This window comes from Narcine bancroftii, chromosome 1, assembly GCF_036971445.1.
Source record: "Narcine bancroftii isolate sNarBan1 chromosome 1, sNarBan1.hap1, whole genome shotgun sequence".
In the NCBI taxonomy this organism is placed as follows: domain Eukaryota; kingdom Metazoa; phylum Chordata; class Chondrichthyes; order Torpediniformes; family Narcinidae; genus Narcine; species Narcine bancroftii.
The window spans coordinates 81,128,395-81,155,867 of record NC_091469.1 but is presented as its reverse complement, the minus strand read 5'-3'; the positions used below and the strand labels follow the sequence as shown (position 1 = coordinate 81,155,867).

Genomic DNA, 27,473 nt, shown 5'->3' with positions numbered 1-27,473 from the left:
CACCTGCAGCAAGAAGAGACCACAGAAGACAATAGAAACAAGAAAGAAGAGGAGGAAAGGGCAACAAAGAAACAACAGATGGCCAACCCAGAGGAAGAAGAAGAGGAAGAGTATGGTGAAATAGAAGAAGAAAAGAAAGGCAAGGTAAAGGATATACTTGCTCTTATTAGAGGATACATGGAATCATTTAAAGAATGGCAAACACAGGAATTTAAGGATTTAAGAAAAAGAATAAACAACACAGAAGAGAAAATAAATAAAATGGAGATGACCTTAACAGAAATGGGAAAGAAAATGGACAAGATGGAAGAGCGGGCAGTAGCAGCAGAAATGGAGGTAGAAGACTTAAAAAAGAAATTGGAGAAATCTAATAAAAAAACTAAAGAGACACAAGAACTACTAGCTCAAAAAATAGATACAATGGAAAACCATAACAGAAGAAATAACATAAAGATAGTGGGCCTTAAGGAAGATGAAGAAGGCAAGAATATGAGGGAGTTTATAAAAGAGTGGATCCCTAAGACCCTAGGATGTCCAGAACTACAGCAAGAATTGGAAATAGAAAGGGCACATAGAGTATTGGCCTCTAAACCACAACCACAACAAAAACCAAGATCTATTGTAGTAAAATTCCTAAGATATACTACAAGAGAAAAGGTACTGGAGAAGACAATGGAAAAAGTAAGAGAGGGCAACAAACCACTGGAGTATAAAGGGCAAAAAATCTTCATTTATCCAGATATAAGTTTTGAACTCCTAAAGAAGAGAAAAGAGTTCAATACAGCAAAGGCGATTTTATGGAAGAAAGGGTATAAATTTATACTAAAGCATCCAGCGGTATTGAAAATATTTATTCCAGGACAACAAAACAGACTATTCTCGGATCCAGAAGAAGCACGAAAATTTGCAGAACAATTACAAAAATAGACTGAGGGAGGAAGACGGGTAATGAGAGTTAAAATGATCACAATTGATATGTATGTGGGTAAAGACAAAAATAGACTGAGGGATGAAGACGGGTAATGAGAGTAAAAATGATCACGATTGATATGTATGCAGGTAAAGAGGTATAAGAGTGAATAGAGACAAGGAGCATACGTGAATGTATCTGTACTTAGAGGAAAATATAGATAGTATAGACAAGAATTAATAAGGGAAGGTAATGGAATAGAGAGAATAAGGAGGGAATTAAAAGAGTGACCTTTGTGACATATGAAAAGTGAAATCTTTTCTGGGGGAGGCGGGGTGGGGGGAAATAGCGGTCACTGCAAAATCAGTTGACGCTTGCGAGTGGATTCGCAAATCCAAATGGAGAGGGGAGATGTGGTTGTCCGACAAGGGATAAAGGACAACTCAGGAGGTGAATGGGAGATTGGGGATAAATAAGATAGAAATAGGAGAATAAGGAAAATGTTGGATGTTGTAGGAATGTTGTCTTATAAAGAGTTGAAAATAAGAAAACAGAAATGGAAAAGGAGGAAAGGTAATGATGGAAAAACGGAAAGAGAAGATAAACAAAATATAAAAGGGCTACGCTGAACTATATGTCTTTAAATATTAATGGAATACATAACCAAATTAAAAGGAATAAACTACCAAATTTAAATGAATAAATGTATTCCATTAGAAAAAATAACATATTGGTTAAGAAATAATATTGAAATATTCGAACAAGTATAGGAGCCTTACATTAAATACAATAGCGAAAACCTACCGGGGACAAACATTACCTAAGTTGATGGAAGGAGAAGGAAAGAAAAGAATGGACTCAGTAGAATTTCTGGTGTAATTTTGTTCAATGACAACATTGTCTGACTGGATTAATGCAACCTAGATTGTATACCTAAAATGGATGAGAGGGGGGGTGGGGGTGTGGTTTGGGAGGAAAGGGGGGGGGAGAAAAAGTCACTGTATATGTGTGAAAACGAAATTGTGTATATCATGGCTAATGTGATTTATGGTGTGAAAAATAAAAAAAATTTAAAAAAAAAAAAAAAGGAAGCACAACAGACGAGCAGCCCAGGAGGGGAGGAACAGGAACAAGAGGCCCAGCAAGAAGAGGCCCGACAAAGAGATACAAGCAGCTCATCAGGAAAAACAAAAGAGACACAGACACAAAGAAGAAGACACAAACACAGATACAGACACAGAAGAAGAGGAAGAAGACCAAGATCTTCACAGAGAAATAGAGGGTAAAACTGATCGACAAAGAGGTAAAACTGATTAACAGAATAGAGATAAAGTCTTTTTTGAAGAACAAATGAGATCACTAAAAGAATGGTTGTCATTAGAGTTTAATGGAATTAAAAGGAAAATGAAAAGAACAGAAGATAAAATATAAAGGTTAGGACTGGTAATGACAGAAATAGGGAAAAGAGTAGAGAGTGTGGAAGAGTGGGAAACGGCTGTAGAAATGGAAGTGAATGACTTAAGAGAAAAATTGGAAGAAAATTATTTTAAAAATTAAAGAGATACAAGAATTATCTCAGAAAATTGATATGTTGGAAAATTATAGTAGGCAAAACGACTTAAAAACAGTGGGCCTGAAGGAGGGTGAAGAAGGCACAGACATGAAGGAATTTATAAAAGGTTGGATCCCAAAGGTCCTGGGGATGACAGAAATGCAGAAGAAATGGAAATAGAAAGGGCACACAGGGCATTAGCTCCAAAATCACAGGCACATCAAAAACCAAGATCCATCTTAGTAAAATTTTTGAGATACACGACAAGAGAAAATATACTGGAACGGGAAAGGAATAAAATTAGAGAATATAATAAACCATTGGAATACAAGGGTCAAAAAATATTTTTTTACCCAGACATAAGTTTTGAACTGTTAAAGAGGAGGAAGGAAGTTAATACAGCGAAATCAACTTTATGGAAAAAAGGTTACAAATTCATATTAAGACATCCAGCCGTGCTTAAAATATTTATACCCAGGGAGCAAAACGGACTGTTCTCGGATCCAGAGAAAGTGCAAGAATTCACAGAGCATTTGCAGGACAGGAGAAGAGATGAAGAAATGTAACAAGAATGAAGAACAGCGATAAAGTATATATAAAGATGTAAAAACCATGTATATGTAAAGAACTAAAGGAAAGGGGAAGGAAGGGAGTAAGGGGGGAAAAAAAGAGAGAGAGCTTTGTTATGTTTTTTAAAAAAAGTTTTCTGGAGAGGGCTGGGTAGAGGGGGAATAACCACCACTGCAAAATCAGATGATGCTGCGAACAAGATCACAATCCAAATGAAAAGGGGAGTTGTGGTTGCCTGGCAAGGGGTATAGGGCAACTCAGAGAGGGGGGGGGACTTTTGGGTATTAGTCGATGTGGGAACTGTGGGGGTACTTTATGTCTTAAATGTACTGTTGTACATAAAGTGTAATACGAGAAAACTAAGAGATCAAAATGGGGAAAAGGGGGATGGAGGTGGGAAAAAGGTAGAAAAGAGGTGCATGCAAGATTTAAGATGGCCATGTTGAACTATATGACTATGAACATTAATGGAATATATAACCAAATTAAAAGGAAGAGGCTACTAAATTTATTGAAGAAGGTAAAAAAATAGATATAACATTTGTGCAGGAAATGCATCTAACTGGTGGAACATAAACTAAAGAGAGACTGGATAGGACATGTAATGGCAGCATCCTATAATTCAAAAGCTAGAGGTATAGCCATACTAGTCAACAAAAATGTACCAATCAAAATAGAGGAGGGAATAATAGATCCGGCAGGGAGGTATGCAATGATAAATTGTCAGATATACTCAAAATTTTGGAATTTGCTCAATATATATGCACCTAATGAGGAGGATCAAAAGTTTATACAGGATATTTTTTTGAAGATTGCAGACATACAAGGAAATATATTGATAGGAGGGGATTTTAACCTTAATTTGGTCCTATTATTAGAGAAAACTTGACAAAAGACAAGAAAAAAGGATAAAGTAGCCAAATTTATGGTTAAATCAATGCAGGAAATGAAAATTATGGATATATGAAGGAGGCAACACCCAAGAGAGAAAGAATTTTCATATTATTCGAGTACGCACAAAACTTACTCAAGGATTGATATGTTTTTGTTGCCAGCCCACATTCAAGGCAGAGTTAGGAAAACTGAGTATAAAGCTAGACTACTATCAGATCATTCACCCCCATTATTAGCAATAGAACTGGAGGACATCCCACCAAGAACATATAGATGGAGGTTAAACTCCATGCTACTTGAAATACAGGAATTTAGGGAGTTTATTGAACACCAAATTAAAACATATTTTGAAATAAACACAGGATCAATGAAAGACAAATTTATATTATGGGATGCAATGAAAGCCTTCATTAGAGGGCAGATAATAAGTTATGTGGCTAAGATGAAAAAGGATTACAATCGGGAAATAGAGCAGTTAGAAAGGGAGATAGTAAATACAGAAAAGGAATTAGTAAAAAGGGATGATATAACAAAAAGGAGAGAATTGGCAGACAAAACAATTAAATACAAAACATTACAAACGTTCAAGGTGGAAAAGAACATAATGAAAACAAAGCAAAAGTATTACGAACTAGGAAAAAAAAACACATAAAATATTAGCCTGGCAACTTAAAACAGAACAAGCTAAAAGAATGATAATGGCATCAAGGAAAAAGGACAACCAAATGACATATAATCCAACAGAGATTAATGAAAATTTTAAGGAATTTTATGAACAAATGTATCAAACTGAGTACGAGGGGAAAGATGATAACGTAGAGGAATTTTTAGCTAAAATTGAACTGCCGAAATTGCAAGAAGTGGAACAAAACAAAATAATAAAACTATTTGAAATAGAGGAAGTACAGGATATATTAAAAAAGCTGTCGAACAATAAAACACCAGGAGAGGAGGAATTTCCAATAGAATTTTATAAAACATTTAAAGAGTTATTAATTCCTCCTCTCCTGGAAGTAATGAACTAGATAGAAGAAACACAAAACTTGCCAGATTCATGTAAGAAAGCAATAATTACAGTAATACCAAAGACGGGGAAGGATCCATTAACACCAGCATGATGCTGAACCAAGCCATGAAAGACCCCAACAATGAAGACGCTGTTTACATCCGGTACCGCACGGATGGCAGTCTCTTCAATCTGAGGCGCCTGCAAGCTCACACCAAGACACAAGAGAAACTTGTCCGTGAACTACTCTTTGCAGACGATGCCGCTTTAGTTGCCCATTCAGAGCCAGCTCTTCAGCGCTTGACATCCTGCTTTGCGGAAACTGCCAAAATGTTTGGCCTGGAAGTCAGCCTGAAGAAAACTAAGGTCCTCCATCAGCCAGCTCCCCACCATGACTACCAGCCCCCCCACATCTCCATCGGGCACACAAAACTCAAAACGGTCAACCAGTTTACCTATCTCGGCTGCACCATTTCATCAGATGCAAGGATCGACAATGAGATAGACAACAGACTCGCCAAGGCAAATAGCGCCTTTGGAAGACTACACAAAAGAGTCTGGAAAAACAACCAACTGAAAAACCTCACAAAGATAAGCGTATACAGAGCCGTTGTCATACCCACACTCCTGTTCGGCTCCGAATCATGGGTCCTCTACCGGCATCACCTACGGCTCCTAGAACGCTTCCACCAGCGTTGTCTCCGCTCCATCCTCAACATCCATTGGAGCGCTTTCATCCCTAACGTCGAAGTACTCGAGATGGCAGAGGTCGACAGCATCGAGTCCACGCTGCTGAAGATCCAGCTGCGCTGGATGGGTGACGTCTCCAGAATGGAGGACCATCGCCTTCCCAAGATCGTGTTATATGGCGAGCTCTCCACTGGCCACCGTGACAGAGGTGCACCAAAGAAAAGGTACAAGGACTGCCTAAAGAAATCTCTTGGTGCCTGCCACATTGACCACCGCCAGTGGGCTGATATCGCCTTAAACCGTGCATCTTGGCGCCTCACAGTTTGGCGGGCAGCAACCTCCTTTGAAGAAGTCCGCAGAGCCCACCTCACTGACAAAAGGCAAAGGAGGAAAAACCCAACACCCAACCCCAACCAACCAATTTTCCCCTGCAGCCGCTGCAACCGTGTCTGCCTGTCCCGCATCGGACTTGTCAGCCACAAACGAGCCTGCAGCTGACGTGGACTTTTACCCCCTCCATAAATCTTCGTCCGCGAAGCCAAGCCAAAGATATAGACCAATATCTCTACTTAACTCAGACTATAAGATAATAGCAAAATTATTAGCAAACAGATTGGCCGATTGTGTACCTAAAATAGTAAAATAAGATCAAACTGGATTTATTAAGAAATGTCTGCAAACTTATTAATCTAATCCACGCAGTTCAAGGAAATAAGAAACCAACAGTGGCTGTTGCTCTAGATGCAGAAAAAGCCCTTGACAGAGTAAAGTGGAATTACATATTTAAAGTATTACAGAAGTTCAATCTACCAGAAAAATATATAAATTGGATTAAAGCATCGTATAATGTGTCACATTTGTGGCCCGAAATGTGAAGTTAATAAAACATTAAACACAAGTTTATCAGGTAAACTTCTGAGTGTCTTTATTCTCCCGTTTCCTTTGTTCTCCTGCTTGTGTTCTTATCTCTCTCTCATACCACGTGACTTCCGGTATATCTCATACATATTCATTATCATGACATAATGGACCGTTGGCGAAAGTAGCAGTAAATGGATATGTATCGAGTCACTTTAAATTAAGTAGGTCAACTAGACAGGGATGTCCACTATCCCCCTTATTGTTCGCCTTAGCAATAGAACTTTTGGCAGAACTGATAAGAATAGAAAATAAAATAAAACGGATAAAAATAAAGGAGAAGGAGTATAAAATCAGCTTATTTGTATACCTAACAGAACCAGAGGTATCAGTAAAAAAATTACATAAAAAATTGAAGGAATATGGAGAAATATCAGGATACAAGATCAACGCAAGTAAAAGTGAACTAATGCCAATGAGTAACACAGACGTTACAGAATTTAAAAAAGAATCACCATTTAAATGGCAAGCACAAGCAATCTGATACCTAGGGATCAGGTTAGATAATAACTTAAGCCACCTGTACAAATTAAATCATTAGCCACTAATAAAGAAATTGCAGGAAGACTTAGAACATTGGAAAGAATTACCACTAATGTTGATAGGGAGGGTAAACTCTATTAAAGCATCGTATAATGTGTCACATTTGTGGCCCGAAATGTGAAGTTAATAAAACATTAAACACAAGTTTATCAGGATAAGTATTGTATCCCAAGGATACAATACTTATTTCAAACATTACCAATTCCCTTAACAGAAAAATTCTTTAAGGAACTAAAGAGAATAATAAGAAAATTCTTGTGGAAAGGGAGGAATCCAAGGGTAGCATTAGATAAATTAGCAGAGAGGTATAATCAAGATGGTTTACAGTTACCAAATTTTAGAAATTATTAGAGCCAGACAATTAAGGTATTTACCAGATTTTTACCAGACAAGGGAAAAACCAGACCGGACTAAGATAGAACTAGATAAAATAGGGGAAAAGGTACCGGGACATATAGTTTATAAGTGGGATGAAAAGCTGGTGCAATATAAAAACTCACCAGTACTGCATCATTTACTTAATACATGGAAGAAGATCCACTTAGAAAGGAAAAAAACGAATGATCAAATACCAAAATTATTATTCACGCAAAATTGCTAATCCCTTTTACAATAGACAACCTTTCCTTTAGAGAATGGGAGAGAAAAGGAATCAAAAGAATAGAAAATTGTTTTTTGGGAAATAATTTATTAACATTTGAACAGTTGAAGTACAAATATGGAATAACTCATGGTACAATGTTTGCATATCGTCAATTGAAAGCTTATTTAAAGGATAAATTGAGAAACAGATTGAGATGACCAGAAGGAAGCAGCTTTGAATATGTGATTACAGACACAATGATAATTAAAAGATTTATAACGAACATGTACATTAAGCTGCAAGATAAGGAAAATGAAATAAACTATAAACCTAAGCAGAAGTGGTAAAAGGATCTAAACATAAAGATAAAAAATGAAGTATGGGAAAAGTTATGTGCTGGAACTATGAAGAATACAATAAACACAAGGTTATGCATGATACAGTATAATTGGTTACACAGGGCATATATTACTCCTCAAAAATTTTAAAAATGGGATTCAACATTATCAGAAGAAGGAAATGGGAACATCACATGCAACTTGGGCATGTATGAAAGTAAATACATTTTGGGAAGAATTACATCAGATAATAAATAAAATTACAAAAAAATAACATACCAAAAAAACCAGAGATATTTATTTTAAGTAACACAAGAAGTAGAGAATTAGGCCTGAAATTGGATAAAGTGCAAAAAAAATTCATTATGATAGCCTTAGCGAAAGCAAAAAAATGTATCATGTCAACTTGGAAAATGGAAGAGAGCATGAGTATACTGCAATGGTACATGGAAATGAATAAATGTATTCCACTGGAAAAAATAACATACAATTTAAAAAATAAAGTCACAATGTTTGAACAAATTTGGGAACCATACATGGAACATATCATAGAGCTTTCCTACGACCTCCAGCCCCAAAAATGAGAATGAAAATGATAAGAAGACAAAATGACTCGATTCAGTGTGTAATAAATAGATGACGCATTTTCTTGTTTATTTTCCTTTGTGTGAAAGTATTGTTTTATGGTTTTATTGTATATGTTGAATATTTATAGGTTTTGGAGGGGGGTGGGTAGAGGGGAGGGAGGGAAAGGAGGGGGGGAGGGGAGAAAAGACCACTGTGTAAATTTAATGAGATACATTTGTACATATTTTGGTTGATATGGTTCATAGTGTGAAAAATAAAAAATTATAAAATAAAAAGAGATATTCTTAAATTTCACATTTTAATTATGTAGTTGCATGTAATCTTGTTTGATTTTTAAAATATCATCTAAAACCATTTTTATATATAAAAATGACAAAAATGTTGACACTTTGATCTTTGGCTTGGCTTCGCGGACGAAGATTTATGGAGGGGGTAAAAAGTCCACGTCAGCTGCAGGCTCGTTTGTGGCTGACCAGTCCGATGCGGGACAGGCAGACACGATTGCAGCGGTTGCAAGGGAAAATTGGTTGGTTGGGGTTGGGTGTTGGGTTTTTCCTCCTTTGCCTTTTGTCAGTGAGGTGGGCTCTGCGGTCTTCTTCAAAGGAGGCTGCTGCCCGCCAAACTGTGAGGCGCCAAGATGCACGGTTTGAGGCGTTATCAGCCCACTGGCGGTGGTCAATGTGGCAGGCACCAAGAGATTTCTTTAGGCAGTCCTTGTACCTTTTCTTTGGTGCACCTCTGTCACGGTGGCCAGTGGAGAGCTCGCCATATAATACGATCTTGGGAAGGCGATGGTCCTCCATTCTGGAGACGTCACCCATCCAGCGCAGCTGGATCTTCAGCAGCGTGGACTCGATGCTGTCGACCTCTGCCATCTCGAGTACCTCGACGTTAGGGGTGTGAGCGCTCCAATGGATGTTGAGGATGGAGCGGAGACAACGCTGGTGGAAGCGTTCTAGGAGCCGTAGGTGGTGCCGGTAGAGGACCCATGATTCGGAGCCGAACAGGAGTGTGGGTATGACAACGGCTCTGTATACGCTTATCTTTGTGAGGTTTTTCAGTTGGTTGTTTTTCCAGACTCTTTTGTGTAGTCTTCCAAAGGCGCTATTTGCCTTGGCGAGTCTGTTGTCTATCTCATTGTCGATCCTTGCATCTGATGAAATGGTGCAGCCGAGATAGGTAAACTGGTTGACCGTTTTGAGTTTTGTGTGCCCGATGGAGATGTGGGGGGGCTGGTAGTCATGGTGGGGAGCTGGCTGATGGAGGACCTCAGTTTTCTTCAGGCTGACTTCCAGGCCAAACATTTTGGCAGTTTCCGCAAAGCAGGACGTCAAGCGCTGAAGAGCTGGCTCTGAATGGGCAACTTCACTTCAAGCCAAAGCCCAGGAACAATAAAGCCCCCAGAAAGAGGTTCAATGTTGGAAAACTGCAGTCAGACGAAGCGAGAGGAAACTTCCAGGCAAACCTCAAAGCAAAGCTCGACGTTGCAACCCGCCTCACGGACCCGTCCCCTGAAACCCTCTGGGATCAGTTGAAGGCTACCATACTGCAATCCACTGAAGAGGTACTGGGCTTCTCCTCCAGGAAAAACAAGGACTGGTTTGACGAAAACAGCCAGGAAATCCAGGAGCTGCTGGCAAAGAAGCGAGCTGCCCACCAGGCTCACCTTACAAAGCCGTCCTGTCCAGAGAAGAAACAAGCCTTCCATCGCGCATGCAGCCATCTTCAGCGCAAACTCCGGGAGATCCAAAATGAGTGGTGGACTAGCCTCGCCAAACGAACACAGCTCAGCGCGGACATTGGCGACTTCAGGGGTTTCTACGAGGCTCTAAAGGCTGTGTACGGCCCCTCACCCCAAGTCCAAAGCCCGCTGCGCAGCTCAGACGGCAAAGTCCTCCTCAGCGACAAGATCTCCATCCTCAACCGATGGTCAGAACACTTCCAATCTCTTTTCAGTACCAACCGCTCAGTCCAAGATTCCGCCCTGCTCCAGCTCCCTCAACAGCCCCTAAGGCTAGAGCTGGATGAGGTTCCCACCCTGGATGAGACATATAAGGCAATCGAACAACTGAAAAGTGGCAAAGCAGCAGGTATGGATGGAATCCCCCCAGAAGTCTGACACTTTGATATACCAAGCCCAAATGGCTGATGTTTTCAGCCCACATAAGGTTTTCTTGAAAGTTTTGTGGCTGGTGCTTGTCTGACATCCTTCTTTGTTACTTTATTCAAGGTTCCGCTGCTGCCTTGGTTCTTATTGATCAGCCAAGAATACTTAAACATCAGTGCTCTTAAACCATGTTCATGCAAATTGTGAGTACAAGTGGTACATTCTTTGTTAGAAGCAATTACCAAATTCACCAACTGCAGTTTGCTAACCTTCACTGCAATACATGTTGCTGAAAGTTTATGGATCTGTATTATTCACTCAATTTTTTTTCTTGTCATAGACATTGCAATTCTGAATCTAAATTTAGGGTGACTGGGATATTGTACATGTTTTTTTTTCCTATATTAATTTTTTTGTGAAAAGTGATAAGAAAAATGTTTTGGCCAAAATAATCAGTAAAGGGGACTGAAATAGACCATCATCATGACACAGGAGCAAAAACAGGCTATTCAGCCCATTGATTCTGTCTTGCCATTTGATGAGGTGACAAATATAAAAATGAAAAAAAAATTGTTGATAATGAAGAAAATTTAAACACGTGGAAAATCACAAAGCTAAAGCATGAAGGAGATAAAAATACTATACTGTCTCCAAGTCTTCAGTAGAACTGTGATTTGGACAAGTGTCAGAAAAAAATCTGAATTCAAGAGAAAAGTGCATTTGATCAAGAAATCAGAGGTTGCTCAATCACATTGATTGAAATAAGAAACTGTGATACTAAATTGTGTAACAGCAGGTTGCCACATGTGCTCCAAATCAGGAGGCCAAATTCTCAACTTGAGGACCTACGGCTGGTAAGGGAGAGTGAGGAGTTGATAGATTCAGCTTTCAGGGACATAGTTACCCCAAGACCAGATGTGTCAGGTAAGTGGGTAACTGTCAGGGGAGGGAAGAAAAATACCAGGAAAATGGAGAGCACACCTGTGAATATCCCTCTCAGTAACAGGTATATTTTGTTGGATGCTGTTGAGGGAGATGACCTGACAGAAGCTGGCAGCAGTGACCAGGTCACTGGGACTGAGCCTGGCATGGTGGACCAAAAGGTAAAGAAGAATGCAGTGGTCATTGGGGACTCCATTGTCAGAAATACAGACAGGAGATTCTGTGAGCCAGATAGGTATGCCCGCATGGTGTGCTGCCTCCCTGGTGCAAGGGTGCGAGATATCTCAAATCGGGTCCAGGGCATTCTAAAAGGGGAAGGCGAACAGCCTGATGTCTTGGTACATGTGGGTACCAATGACATAGATAAAAAGGAGGAAGTACTGGAAAAGGATTACAGAGAGCTAGGACAGAAACTAAGAAATAGGACAGCCAGGGTGGTGATCTCTGGTTTGCTACCTGTGCCAAGTGCAACTGAGGACAAAAATGGAAGGTTAAGAAAAATGAATGTGAGGCTGAGGGGCTGGTGTAAAGGACAGGGTTTTTGGCTTCTTGGATCATTGGGATCTCTTTTGGGGAAGGCAAGAAGGATGGGTTACACCTAAACCCAAAAGGAGAAAATATATTGGCAGCTAGGTTTGGTACAGCCGTCGGGTGCGGTTTAAACTAATTTGGCAGGAGGGTGGGAACCTGTATGATAGGGCAAAGGTCAGAAAAGATAAAACAGGAAAAGTTAGATTAGGCAGTGAAAGTAAAAAATCAGAAAGAGCAAGGAGGGTGAAAAAAGCAAATCTGAAGGCTTTATATCTTAATGCAAGAAGCATTCGGAACAAGGTAGATGAATTAGCTGTGGAAGTTGAGATAAACAAATATGATTTGATTGGGATTACAGAAACATGGCTGCAGGGTGGGCAAGCCTGGGAACTTAACATCCCGGGGTATAGGATATTTAGGAGGGATCGGCAAGAAAGAAAAGGGGGTGAGGTAGTATTGATGGTGAGAGAAGGGACCGACATGATTGACAGAACGGATATCAACTCGGAAGATGCGGAATCTATATGGGTAGAACTGAGGAATAGCAAGGGGTGGAAAATGTTAGTGGGGGTGGTATATAGGCCTCCAAATAGTAGTGTAGAGGTGAGGGAAGGCATTAAAAGAGAAATTAGAAAAGCGTGCAATAAGGGAACAGCTGTCATCATGGGAGACTTTAAGTTGCATATAGATTGGACTAGCCAAATTAGTAAAAATACTGAGGAGGAGGAATTCCTTGAATGTTTACGGGACGGTTATCTAGGCCAATATGTCGAGGAACCAACTCGGGAGCAGGCCATTTTAGATTGGGTTCTATGCAATGATAAGGGGCTAATCAACAATCTTGTTGTACGAGGCCCTTTGGGTAGGAGCGATCACAATATGATCGAATTCTCACTCGACATGGAGAGTGATGAAATTAAAACTGAGACTAAGGTCCTGAATTTAAATAAAGGGAATTATGATGGTATGAGACGGGAGTTGAGTAAGATTGATTGGGTGGTGTTTATGGGGGAGTTGACTGTGGATAGACAATGGAAAGCATTCACAGATCTAATGGAGAAATTGCAAAAATCGTTTAAACCAAAAAAGGTGACTCAACCGTGGATAACAAGGGAAATTAGAGACAGCATTAGGTCCAAAGAGAGAGCATATCAATTGGCCAAAAACTGACCGAAGACTCAAGATGCACCAAAGGAGGACAAAGGGATTAATCAAGAGAATAAAAATAAATTACGAAAGTAAGCTTGCAGCAAATATAAAAACCGACTGCAAAAGCTTTTATAAATATGTCAAGAGGAAAAGATTGGTGAAATCCAGAGTAGGTCCTTTGCAGTCGGAATCAGGGGAATATATAATGGGGAATAAGGAAATGGTAGACCAATTAAATTCTTACTTTAGTTCTGTTTTTACAAGAGAGGATACAAATAACCTCCCAAGGATGTTGGGAAACATAGAGACTAATGCAAGGGAGGAACTGAAAGAAATCAGTATCTCTAAGGACATGGTCTTGGGGAAATTGATGGGATTGAAGGCAGATAAATCCCAAGGGCCTGATAATCTACATCCTAGGGTACTTAAGGAAGTGGCCATTCAGATAGCAGATGCTTTAAGAATTATTTTCCAGAACTCGATAGACTCAGGATCAGTACCCATGGATTTGAGGGTAGCTAATGTTACCCACTATTTAAAAACGGGGGTAGAGAAAAAGCGGGGAATTATAGGCCAGTGAGCCTTACATCAGTAGTGGGCAAAATGATGGAATCCATTATTAAGGATGTAATAGCGGAGCATATGACTAGCAGAGAAGTGATCGGACGGAGTCAACATGGATTTACAAAAGGTAAATCGCGCTTGACAAATCTATTGAATTCTTTGAGATGGTGACAGATAAAATAGATGGGGAGAGCCAGTGGATGTGGTGTACCTGGACTTCCAAAAGGCCTTCGATAAGGTCCCGCATAAACGACTGGCTTACAAAATCAAGGCTCATGGGATTGGGGGCAAAGTATTGATGTGGATTGAGAACTGGCTGGCAGGTTGAAGACTGAGAGTTGGGATAAATGGCTCATTTTCTGAGAGGCAGGCGGTGACCAGTGGGGTGCCAAAGGGATCTGTACTGGGACCCCAGCTGTTCACAATTTACATTAATGATCTGGATGAGGGGATTGGATGTAATATCTCCGAATTTGCAGATGACACTAAGCTAGGAGGGGTTGTGTGCATGGAAGAGGGGGTCAGGAAGCTCCAGTGTGATTTGGATAAATTGAGGGACTGGGCAGATACATGGGAAATGCACTACAATGTGGATAAATGTGAGGTTATCCACTTTGGTAATACAAACCGGAGGGCAGATTACTATTTGAATGGCAATAAATTAAGAGATGGGGAAGTGCAGAGAGACCTAGGGGTACTTGTACACCAGTCTCTGAAGGCGAGCATGCAGGTACAGCAGGCGGTTAAAAAGGCAAATGGTATGTTGGCCTTCATATCAAGAGGGTTTGAGTATAGGAACAAGGATACCTTACTGCTGCTGTACAGGGCCTTGGTGAGACCCCACCTGGAGTACTGTGTGCAGTTTTGGTCACCTTATCTAAGGAAGGATGTTCTTGCAATGGAGGGAGTGCAGAGGCGATTCACCAGGCTGATACCTGGAATGGCAGGAATAACTTATGAGGAAAGATTGCGCAAATCGGGATTGTACTTGCTGGAGTTTAGAAGATTGAGAGGGGATCTCATGGAGACATATAAAATTCTGGCAGGACTGGACAGAATGGATGCAGATGGGATGTTTCCAATGATGGGAAAATCCAGAACCCAGGGCCATGGTTTGAGGATAATAGGCAAACCATTTAGTACCGAGATGAGGAGAAATTTCTTTACCCAGAGGGTGGTGAATCTGTGGAATTCATTGCCACAGAAGGCAGTAGAGGCAGGTTCATTAAATATATTTAAGAGGGAATTAGATATATTTCTTCAGTATAAGGGCATTAAAGGTTACGGAGAGAAGGCGGGGCTGGGTACTGAACTTTAAGATCAGCCATGATCTCGTTCAATGGCAGAGCAGGCTCGAAGGGTCGAATGACCTACTCCTGCTCCTATCTTCTATGTTTCAATACGAATTCTCATCAAGAATTATTTTAATAGATACCATTGAATGTCAAGTCTGCAAAATGAGCCCAGCACTTTATTTTGTTTTGATGCAGGCCAACTGACTTATTGGCAATAGCCTGCAAGCAAGTCTGAAGAGTGAAAGGAAGGCCAGCACAGGCTCAAGGAGGTACAACAGGCCCTGTAACAAGCACAGGATAATGTTAAAACATAAATGAGGCCTGTGCCCATTTCAGATTGCAGTTAGGAAACATGGATAAAAATTAAGTTACCCAGATTCACAAAGCGATCACAAGCAATCCAATGCACTACTAAATATTATAATTACAAAATGGCTACTTTGTTCCATATCAACTTGTATATTTTCCATGTCCAGATTTTAGTCTAATAGTTTATATTAACTGAGAAACGCAAAAAAAACTAAAGCTTTCAAAAATCACATCTTAGAAAATAACTAAATTGACTAAGAATGAAAGGAATTAAAGTTCTGGGTTCTACAATTAAAAGCAACTGCAGTTGAACAAACCATCACTAACAAAGCACTGGGGATAATTCTAGGGCTATTACACTCAAAGTAGAGAAGCTATGGTGAACATGCAGCCTAAAATTCTGGGTATATTTAGTCCAGAAGAAAAAATACAAAAGAAAGTTGCAATAAACATTGAAAATAGAATAGCTCAGCCACAACTGGAATTTTAAAAAATGTATCAAGAGTTTTATATACAGTACAATATAAAATCATATCCAAATGATACTTACAATAATCAAAATAGAACAAAATAATAGTTGTACAGTACATAAGTATGAGGAGAGAAAGAAGTATAAAAGAAAAAAAGAGTAGATATATGTGCAAAGCTACTGTGATAATTACCCCCCACCCTCCAAAAAAAGAAAAACAAGATATTAATAAAATAGAATTAAACCAACATGATAAGGTTCAACCATTAAGAATTTTTTTTTAAGTGGTGGTGGGGTGTAGAAAAGAAAACATTACATAATATCCAAATATGGTTTCCATATTTTTATGTATCATACCCATTTCTAATATTTTAAGTCACCTTTTCTAAGGGGATACAATTTTGCATCTCTCTCTTCCAAAAATCAATTTTAAGACAGGATTCAGATTTCCATGTAATTGCTATACCACCAACATGACTTTGAAACATTTTAATTGATATTTTGACAACTTCAGTTGGGGTTCCAAATCATATACATTTCCCAAAAGAAATAGTTCAGGTGTTAATGGAAAACATATTTTTATGATTTGTTCCAAACACTTCCCCACATCTTTCTAAAACATCACCTTGGTACATGACCACAACTGGAATTTTGTGCCCAGATCTGCTGACTGCACCTTAGGAATCATGCAAAGGTTTTATTGAGAAAAATAATTGATCAAATTGTTCTTGATACTGTGCTTCTCTCCAGGGAACATTTTGTGGAGATGCAATTGTTCTCCTTCAGGCAGAAAGTTAAAATGCTTTGAAAACTCCTTGAATTTCTCCAACCAAATATGATTTGGAAATCTTAGTACATTCATCCACGATTTTCCATTTATCCATGCCACATAATTTTCAAAGAAATATAAAGCATGATTTGGAGAAATATTCACATTAGAGAAGGCACAGGCAATTGAAAAAAGACAGCATAAAGAGTTCTAGTAAAGAAGAAGTAAAATGACTAGATTAGCAGCTAGACCTCTGAACAAGTGATCCCAGGGCAAGAGTTCCAATTCTACCATATGTGTGAAGAACTCAAATAGATCAAGTAAAACCAGGAATTTAAAATGTTAGTCTCCATAACAGTAACATAGAAACCACTATATTGTCATCTAAAATTCATTTCATGCCTGGAAGAAAATGTCCTCAATGAAAATGCAAGTTTAGATAGATCTCCGAACCCAGGATGCTGAACCTTCATCTTCACTATTAAGTTTGGAAACATTCCTGATTGCAAACACCCAAAATTGAAAGGAGAAAGAATATTCTAAACAATAGCTTTGACATCAACAGGAACCAAAAACAGTATTCTGGCAATTTACCATCCAAGTATGCATGCAGACAAGCTTTTTTTTTTAAAAAACACTGCATGATTATCACAATAAAACTCGCTGAGTTCCTCCAGCATTTTGTGTTCCTCCAGTTCTCCAACATCTGCAGTCTCTTGTTTACCTTTCAAAAATGTAATTCCTTGTGCCAATTTAACCATTCATTAGATCAAAGCCAATCCATACCGCAAACCATTCAGCCAGATTTGAACAATGCTAATAAATGATTTGCCTCAGTTTTGAAAATTCTTGTTCTTGGAGCATCTATCTATAGCCCATTGGAAGAAAGAACTTCAAATTTACACAATTAACTCATTTTTTAATGCTGACATCCAATCCTCTAATCCCTCAGTGAAAATTGCTCATCATTCTTTTTATACATTCATGTCCTTGCCTCTTTAATCATTCAAACCTCCTGTTTCAAAACACCATTTGTCCGATCTTGTTGCACTTCTTCCAATTTTAGCACACACCCAATCACAACTTCACTAATCTAGGTCTTGTGAATCAGATATGGCCCTTCTGCACACCTCATCGATGCATTTTCACATCCTTCCCCAAATTCTTCCAATTCTCATTGGTCCAGTCATGTTGACACAATGGCCATGAAAACGCACAAGAGCCTTTTCTTGCTCAGCAGTAGAATTTTCTCATGTCTCCGGCATCTCTTAACTTGTATAAATGCACCACTGAAGGTATCCAGCCAGGATATATTACTATTCTCTCTAGACCACAAGAAATTTCAGAAAATTGTAAATGCAACTTAGGCCTTACAAATGTCTCCCCCCCACCCCCCCCACCCAACCCCCATTGTTGGATGAGTAATTGGAAATTATGAATCAGAATACAGAATAGAGATCAAGAATCTTCTTCGGTGGTGTCAAAACAACAAGCTTGCTCTCATCGTCAACAAGACCAAGGAAGTTATTGTAGATTTTGGGAAAGTGAGGTCAAGGGCCCACACCCATCCACATCAATCTAATGGAGGTGAAGAGGATTATTATCTTCAGGTTCCTTACATATCAAAGAACCTCTCTTGGAGCCAGCACATCAAAGCAATTGTAAAGAACTGTGAACACCTCTACTTTCCAAGAAGTCTGAGGAGATTTGGCATCCTATCAAATACACCAGCAAACTTCTAAAGGTGCATTGTGGAAATTATACTGTCTGGTTTGGTCACTCAGATATCCAAGAACAGAGAAGGCCACAAACATAACCAAGACCATTTCAGGCTCTGACCTCCTATCCATTGAAATGTATGTGAGGTACTTCCTCAAGACAGCAACCAACATCAGAATCAATTGATTTCATGAAGAAGTCACTAAATTTGTTGTTTTGCAGCAGCATCACAGTGAAAACATTCATTTAACCATCTTACAGAAGCTAAATAAAAATAGAGCACAAAAGGTTAAAGTAAGCCAGTGCCTTTGGTTCATTGATCATTCAAGAATCTGATGGCAGGAGGGATGAAGCTGTCCTTGTGCCACTGAATGCCTTTAGGCTCCTGTACCTTTTACCCAATCGTAGCAAAGCAAAGAGGGCATGGCCTGGGTGGTGGAGGTTCAAGAACTAAGTCATTTGGTGAGACATAAGGTGCAATCCACCACAACATTATCCTCCACAATTCTGCCACCCATAATGTGATCCCACCACCATCTTCCCCTCTTCTCCCTTCTCTTTGTGCAGGGACCCCATCATCTACTCATCCCTTCCCTCTAATCAGCTCCTCAGCACCTACCCCATGTAACCACAAGAAATGCTTCACTTGAGCCCACACCGATGCCCTCAGCAAAATCCCTCCAAGTGTAACAGTCCTTCATTTGTGAATCTACAGGGGTCATCTACTGCACCCAGTGCTCCCATTGTGGCCTCCTATACATTGGAGAGACTGGACACCGACTGGGAGATCACTCTCTTGAGCAGCTGTATTATCCACTGCAATAACAGGGACCTCTCAATGGTCAACTATTTCATTTCCACACCCTATTCCTTCACCAACATGTATATCCATAGCTTTATGCACTGAAAAAAAGAGGCCACCTGCAATTTGGTGAAACAACACCCAATATTCCCTCTGGGCACTCTCCAACCAGACAAAATTAACATCAACTTCTTCAGTTTCCACCCCCTCCCCTGAGTCTCCCTCTTTCCTTATGCCTCTCTCCTTTCCTCAAGCTCCCCACCCCCTTACCTCTCCATTCAAAGAGATACCCCCTCCCCATCACCTCAGCTTTTTTTCTCTTCTACCCTCCAACCATATCCCCCTATAACCTATTACCTGTTAGCCTGAACTCCTACCCCCTCCCAACAACTTTTCATTAAAACACCTGCCTGCTTTTTGGTCATACCTTGATGAAGGGCTCAGGCCTAAAATGTTGATTACTTTTTATTTCCCATAGATGCTGTGTGACCTGCTAAGTTACCCCTGCACTTTTGTCCATTGCAACATGACATCTCAACTCCTATATTCAATGCCTCAGTTGATGAAGACAAGCATACCATAAACCTTCACCACTGTTTACATGAGTCACCACTTTCAGGGATCTCCGCACTTGTACTCCAAGATCCTGCTGTTAAATTACACTCCCCAGTCATATGTTGACCCCTTCATCCAGGGAACCAACCCAGAAAGACTTTTTTGCACTTAGTGAGACATAAGGTGCAATCCACCACAACATTATCTTCCACAATTCTGCCACCCATAATGTGATCCCACCACCATCTTCCCCTCTTCTCCCTTCTCTTTGCGCAGGGACCCCATCATCTACTCATCTCTTCCCTCTAATCGGCCCCTCAGCACCTACCCCATGTAACCACAAGAAATGCTTCACTTGAGCCCACACCGATGCCCTCAGTAAGTATATAATTCCTTAATTATGGAGACCAAAACCACATAATATTCCAGATGTCATCTCACCCTGTCACAATGATACAAGAGTTCCTTTTTACATTCCACACCCCTTGAAACAAAACATGATGATTCCATTATTACCTAATTAACATTTCTTTCTTGGTTTGAAGTCCAAGAATTCAGTGTGATTTACCATCAACAGGATCCATTTCAACTGACAGCAAGAGACAAGTGTAGGGTGATTACTCAAGGATCATTACACTGCAGGCAACTTTATGGTCCAAGTCAAGAACCAAATGTGATTACATGCCAAAGGACAATTTGATTTTCTTTTCATATACAATAGAGAAAATAAATCAAACCCCATGTTTCCTGATCATAAAGAGTGAAAAGATAGAGAAGAAGTGGGAAATTCATTTTAGGGACACATCTTCAAGTAAACTGCTGAGCAAACCAAAGATTAATACGTTATCTGGGGGGCATGGCAAGATGGCTTCGAGGACAGACGTGCGGTCCTACTCCTCCCCAGGCAGTTTTTTTTTTTTTAAACACCCGTTTTAAAAATTTAATCCAAGTATATCAATGCTTTATTTCTACTTCTAAGTACATTATTTGTCTATAATGGCGGCAAATATTATAAAACCTAAAACTCAACTGAAGAAAAAAATACTCTTTAAAAGTGTTGAAGAACTGAGGCCTACCTGTCCAGCTGGAACCACGGAGTTGCCTCCAAACCACAGAGAACTCTGGCTAGGTTAAGTATTACGCCGCCGCTGGTCTTGTCTCCACAAGATGGCGCCGGTCTTATCTCCACAAGATGGCACCAGCTTGTTGATGAAATCGGCCGACATTGACCCGCACGTTTGTAATGTCAGGCGCGCAGGCAACCCAACTGAACAAGGAGCCCTTGAGTCCGCGCTGCCATAGGGAGAGGCGGGGACACGCAGCAGGGCTTTGGAGATCGCCCCTGCATGGCCCGTGGCCCTGCCGGGCTGGGTGGTGCCTCCATGGTCCGTGACTTACTGGAACATGTGTGGTCTGCGGGGGGGGGGGCCAAGCGGCGGTGCCCCGATGTGGTTGGAATGCCGTCGTCAGGTGTGCAGACCCGCAGTCAAACGGGAAAAGGATGGACAATGGTGGAACAAGAAGACTTACCTTTAATGGCCAGTTCTCAGAAACAACTGGAGGAGGAGATTATAGAAGGTGGGTCCCAAGATGTGGTACTGGAATCTGGACTGAACTCTAATTTTACTGTTTTGGAAGGGATTGCCTACCATATGGATAATATGTCTCACCAAACGATCCAAATGCAAACTACAATGTTTAATGTGTCTGAAGATATATCCACACTTAAGAGAGATGTTAATAAATGGCTTACTTCAGAGGATGCAGTACAGGAAAATTTTTAAAAACTTGAGACAGCTTTCTCTGAATGTAAAAAGCAAGTCATATGTAATAAGGATAAAATAGAGAAAGTGAAAGATTTGTTCGTGGATTGGGGAATTCAGAAGAGAGATTTATTGAAAAAGATTGATTCATTGGAAAATCAAAGTCGGAGAAATAATGTAAAAATTGTGGGCCTTCCAGAAGATATTGAAGGAGCAGATCCAATAAAAAAAAATTTTAAGGACTGAATCCCCGAGATGTTGGGTAAAGAGTTCTTTCTGGGTGGTTTAGTATTGGAGAGAGCACAGAGAGCACTAAGGAAGAAACCGTTACCGGGACAGCCATCACGAGCAGTTTTAATTCGGTGCCTGAATTATCAGGATAGAGAAATGATTCTACGATTGGTGGTACAGAAGGCAAGACAAAGTCAAGCTCCAATGATGAGTCAGAACAACAGAGTTTTTTTCAACGCAGATTTGAGTCATGAAATTATTAGACGTCGACGGGAGTTCAATTCGGGTAAAGATGTGTTGTGGCGGAAAGGATATAAATTTGCTTTTCGATACCCTGCTGTGTTGAAGGTTTTTTTAGGCAATTATCAATCTCAATTTTTTGAGAATGATCACGATGCATTGGTTTTTGCTAATTCGTTACCAGATTTACGTGGTCAGGGAAGAGACTCGCCATCATCGCCTAAAAGAAGGGCCAATGGAAATGGAAAGAATGGGAAAGATGGAAAGAAGGAGGTTTTGACACACAGTCTTATTGATGTTGAAGATTCGAACCAGTCATTGAGACTGGGGTCGCTTTGCTGAATATTTCTATGACGTTGAATTACATTATATATATCTTGTATTTCTGGCTGGGGGGAGGTGGATGGCACTGATATCTTTGATAATCATCTGCCACTGGTGGGGTTTGCCACACCCAGTTTTTTAGGGAGTTACTAACTTTGGGTGTTTTTTTTTGGGGAACTAATTGAAATTCCTTTTTATATAAACTTTTTCTATAATATTAGGGGAGGGAGAGTGGATTTAATTTATTAGTAGGAGAGCGATTTTTTTAATTAAGTGATTATATTGTTAGTTTCTTAAAATGTCTAGTTGAAATTTGCAACTTTTAATGTTCAGGAATTAAATAATCCTACTAAGCGAAAGCGAGTTTTAGCTTATATCAAGAAAATGAAAATTGATATTGCTTTTTTTTTACAAGAAACACAATTGACTGAAAAAGAACATTTGAAATTAAAAAGAGATTGGGTTGGTCATGTGCTTTCTTCTTCATTTAACTCAAAGGAAAAACCATTTTAGTTCATAAGAATTTATCTTTTGAGTTGCATACTGTAGAGGGGAATGCTGGGAGGGTTTTAAAAGTGGACTGTAAAATCTTTAATGAACTTTGGACTTTACTTAATATCTATGCACCTAATGTAGACGATGAATGTTTTATTTCAGACAATTTTTTTGTTAAGTCAAGCTCATGAAAATCTTTTAGTTGGAGGGTGGATTTTAATTGTGTTTTGGATCCTTTGATGGATAAATCCCCAAAATGTATTAGAAAATCAAACATGGCAATACAAATTGGGGCTTTAATGAAAGATTTAAATTTGGTAGATATTTGGAGAAGGATTAATCCTACAGAGAAAGATTTTTCTTTTCACTCTTCCCGACATGATTCCTTTTCTAGACTAGATTTTTTTTAATATCGACACATTTACAAGGAAAGGTATTGCAGGCAGAATATAAGAGTTATATCAGATCATTCTTTATTATTTTTTTCTTATGAAAGTTCAGAGGTAGAACGTTCATCCTATAGATGAAGATTTAATACAATGTTGTTGAAAAAACCTGAGTTTGTCACTTTTGTTAAAGAACAGATTGATTTTTTTCTTAATTGAAAATGCTAATTCAGTTAAAAGTCATTTTGTATTATGGGATGCGTTAAAAGCTTATTTAAGAGGGCAAATATTTAGTAATAAACATTCCTATAAGTATGGCAAGGATTGTTCTGGGTTTGTTAAATATATCAAAACATCATCTGCAAATAAAGTTAGGAAAGGATATATGGCTGAAAATCTTAAATTAGAAAAGCAAATTGATGAACTGAAGAAGGAATTTCAGAAGAGAGTGACAGAAGATCAGAAGGCGCACAAAGTACTTGCATGGCAGTTACAGAAGGAACAGACCTCAAGGGTTATTAATGCTGTTAAAAAGAATTCAACAGTTACCTATAAACCTCAGGAAATCAATGACCAGTTTTATTCATTTTATAAAAAATTATATACTTCTGAGGGGAGACGGGATCATGGTTCTATTGATTCTTTTTTATCTACATTAACATTATCAGCATTAGAAGAAGAGGATATTATAGATTTGGAAGCTCCATTTACAGATCTAGAAATTAACACTGCTATGTTGGAAATGCCAAATGGTAAGTCACCAGGTGATGATGGGTTTTCGGTGGAATTTTATGAAGTTTTTTATGAGAATTTATCCTCGGTGTTTGGGGAGGTACTACAAGTGACTGAACACTGAGTTACCAGAATCTTGTTCTAGTGCTTTAATTACTGAAATTCCAAAGAAAGATAGAGATCCGTTAAAAGGTGTCATCGTATAGACCTATTTCTTTATTGAATGTGGACTATAAAATAATAGCTAAAATGTTAGCAAATTGACTTGCTAAATATTTCCCTAAATTGATACATGTAAACCAAATGGGTTTTATTAAAAATAATAATATTTCAGATAATATTCTTTGATTAATTAGCTTGGTCAATGCATACCGGCAACAACCCAACCATCCAATGGTGGTTGCACTTGATGCGGAAAAAGCTTTTATAGAGTCGAATGGGATTTTTTATTTAAGGTTTTGGAAAAGTTTAAATTTGGCCCTATTTTATTGATTGGGTTAAAGCTTTATATACAAACCCGACTGCTAGGGTGGTGACAAATGGACAAGTTTCGTCGTCGTTTAAATTGACACGTTCTACCCGACAAGGTTGTCCATTGTCACCAGCCCTGTTTGCATTGGCCATTGAACTGTTAGCTCAATTAATAAGGCAAAATGAACAGATACAAAGGATGAGAGTTGTGGATGAAGAGTATAAGAATAATTTATTTGCAGATGATGTTTTGATATATTTAACAAACCCAGGACAATCCTTGCCATACTTATAGGAATGTTTATTACAGTACGGATCATTATCTGGATATAAAGTTAATTGGAATAAAAGTGAAATTTTACTAGTTGTTGAAGATTATTCAGTTTATAAAAATGTTACTAATTTGAAATGGTCGGAAAAAATTAAATATTTAGGAATACTTGTGAATAATGAGTATCAATCTTTATATAAATTAAATTATGTTCCATTATTGAAAAAGATTAAACCAGATTTAATTAAGTGGAAGGACCTTCCGTTAACTTTAATTGGCCGGGTTAATTTTATTAAAATTAATATTTTTCCACGTATTCAATATTTGTTTCAATCAATACCATGTTTTCTTACAAAGAACTTTTTTCAGGACTTAAATAAAATCACTAGGGAATTTTTATGGAAAGGTAAATTACCAAGGGTAGCATTAAATAAACTTACCTGGAAGTATGCATTAGGTGGATTACAATTACCTCACTTTCAGAACTATTATGAAACAGCCCAATTTAAATTTATTAGTGGTTTGATGGATTTGGATCGGCCTCCAAGTTGGGCTGAAGTTGAGGTGGCATGTATTTCTGAAACTGCAATACATCAATTTATATTTCAGTGGAATATAAATTTATTATGGGAGTATAATATGCCAATATTAAAACATTTATTGATGTTATGGACAAAAAAGAATAAGATTATAGGATCAAAAAGTAAATTATCTATTTTAACACCATTATATAATAATCAGCTTATTCCTTTTTCATTATTTAATAGTAATTTAAAGAATTGGGATTATAACGGTATAAAAACATTACAGGATTGCTTTGTAGAAAGACAATTTCTTTTAATCAATTGAAAGAACGTTTTGATATCGCTAAATATTCTTTGTTTGTTTACCATCAACTTTGATCACTGGTAGAACATATGTATGGTAGAGAGATGATTTTACCTTTATTGTCGGAATTCGAGTCTTAGAGTTCTTCTATACCAAAAAAGGGCTATATTTCTGTTATGTATCAAGTATTACAAGATAATATGGATAAACCAGAATGGGAGAAATCGAAGCTTAAATGGGAAAATGACTTAACTTTTGTTTTCCCTGAAGAATATTGGACGGGTATGTGTTACGATAGTGTTACTAGATTGACGAATGCACAAAATGGAATGATTGATTATAATTTTTTGCATCAGTTATATTTAACTCCTGAGAAATTGAAAAAATGTGGCTTTAGTAATTCAGATTCCCATTTTAGATGCAGTACATGTGTTGGAACTTTTTTACATGCTGTTTGGTCCTGTATGTATGCATAACCATTTTGGGAAGAAATTAAGTTAATTTTGGAAAAATTGTACAAATTACCATTAGATCCATCCATTTTTTTTATTGGGTTATATAATTCCTTTAAAGGGATTGGGGTTCGATAAATTTCAAATTACATTTGTACATTTAGCATTGTCCGTAGCTCGAAAATCTATAGCAAATACATGGAAAGATAATATGCGCGGCATAATGAAATGAAAGCTTATATTCTTATGGAAAAAATTACATATGTTTTGCATGATAATTACTCTTTTTTGTTTAAAAAGTGGTTACCATATTTGGATTATATGCATTTAGATGTACCTTGATTTATTTTATTTTTAGTTTTTCTTGATATATTTTTTTGGCTCTCCTTAAGAGAGCTGGCTGAAAAGGTGGGAGGGGGTTGGGTTTTTTTTCCTCTTTTTCTCTCCTTTTTTATTTTCTTTCTTTTTATTTTTAATTATTTTTTTTATATATACAAAAATGTTGTTATTATCTGTATTTTGTATGATTACTAATAATTTTTCAAATAAATAAAGTTTGGCGAAAAAAATACATTATCCAAACAAAAATGTCAACATTAAAACAATCAAAGACTGGCACTGGCTTCATTAATAAAAAAACTTGACAACTGAAAACAACAGTGACGATAATCCCATGGCACACAATGTACAAGCCCATCCCATACCCACCAGCCCCATTGGTCTATAGTCTGAAAGCCTTAGCATTGACTTTCCGACAGTCCCTTGGATTCTCCACAACCCCAGCTTAAAGAGCAGCTCATGACATCAAGGGGACCACATGAACACCAAAAAGAGCACTGAAGAGGTTGTAGTTGAAGCAGGTAAATCAAGAGCTAGAGTAGAGTAAGAGGGTGGAGTAAAGACCAAAATCAAATCATTCACAATCTCATTGAATCACAGAGTAAGCTTGATGGATCATCTGGCCAATTCCTCCTCTTACATTCTTAAACTTCACTTCAACTAGACAACAAATTCAGAGACTCATTATGATTATTATTATTGAATATTTATTTTGTTTCTGTATTGCACAGTTCATTTGCATTTCTTTCTTGGTTTATATTTCTCTCTTTTGTGTATATATCCTTTTGAGTACAGTTTCTTTGTACTGCTGATAAGTAGAAATTCTGCCTGGCCTGCAGGAAAAAGAATCTCAAGATTGTATGTGATGTCATGCATATAGCCTGAACTTTGACTTAAAATGGTTCCACACTCTGGATATATTTACTATGTTCATTTTAGGCAAATGACAAGTGGAGTTTGTGTTTTGTAGACATCACAGCTTAAATTCAAACAACATGTTACAAACAAGCATTTCGAAGTGAGACCAAGCTCCAATCATTATCAGAATTTCTCCATTCCAAGCCTTGATTTAATACAAACTATGTTTACTACATATCATAGCACTGAGAAGAACGTCAGTGATTTTTGTTGGTAAAAA

The 27,473-nt window shown here is 38.4% G+C and overlaps 1 protein-coding gene and 1 long non-coding RNA gene across 5 annotated transcripts in view; one reads left to right on the top strand and one right to left on the bottom strand.

Annotated features, from left to right (window-relative positions):
- LOC138760425 (uncharacterized) overlaps positions 1 to 15,454 on the top strand; it is a 177,394-nt gene extending 161,940 nt beyond the window's left edge. Inside the window, exons 2-3 of the long non-coding RNA XR_011355595.1 lie at positions 10,823 to 10,902; positions 15,376 to 15,454. This is a non-coding gene — a long non-coding RNA (uncharacterized lncRNA). The remainder of the gene's footprint in view (positions 1 to 10,822; positions 10,903 to 15,375) is intronic.
- mcc (MCC regulator of WNT signaling pathway) overlaps positions 1 to 27,473 on the bottom strand; it is a 218,455-nt gene that overhangs the window by 156,925 nt on the left and 34,057 nt on the right. The gene's annotated exons all lie outside the window — the stretch shown is intronic.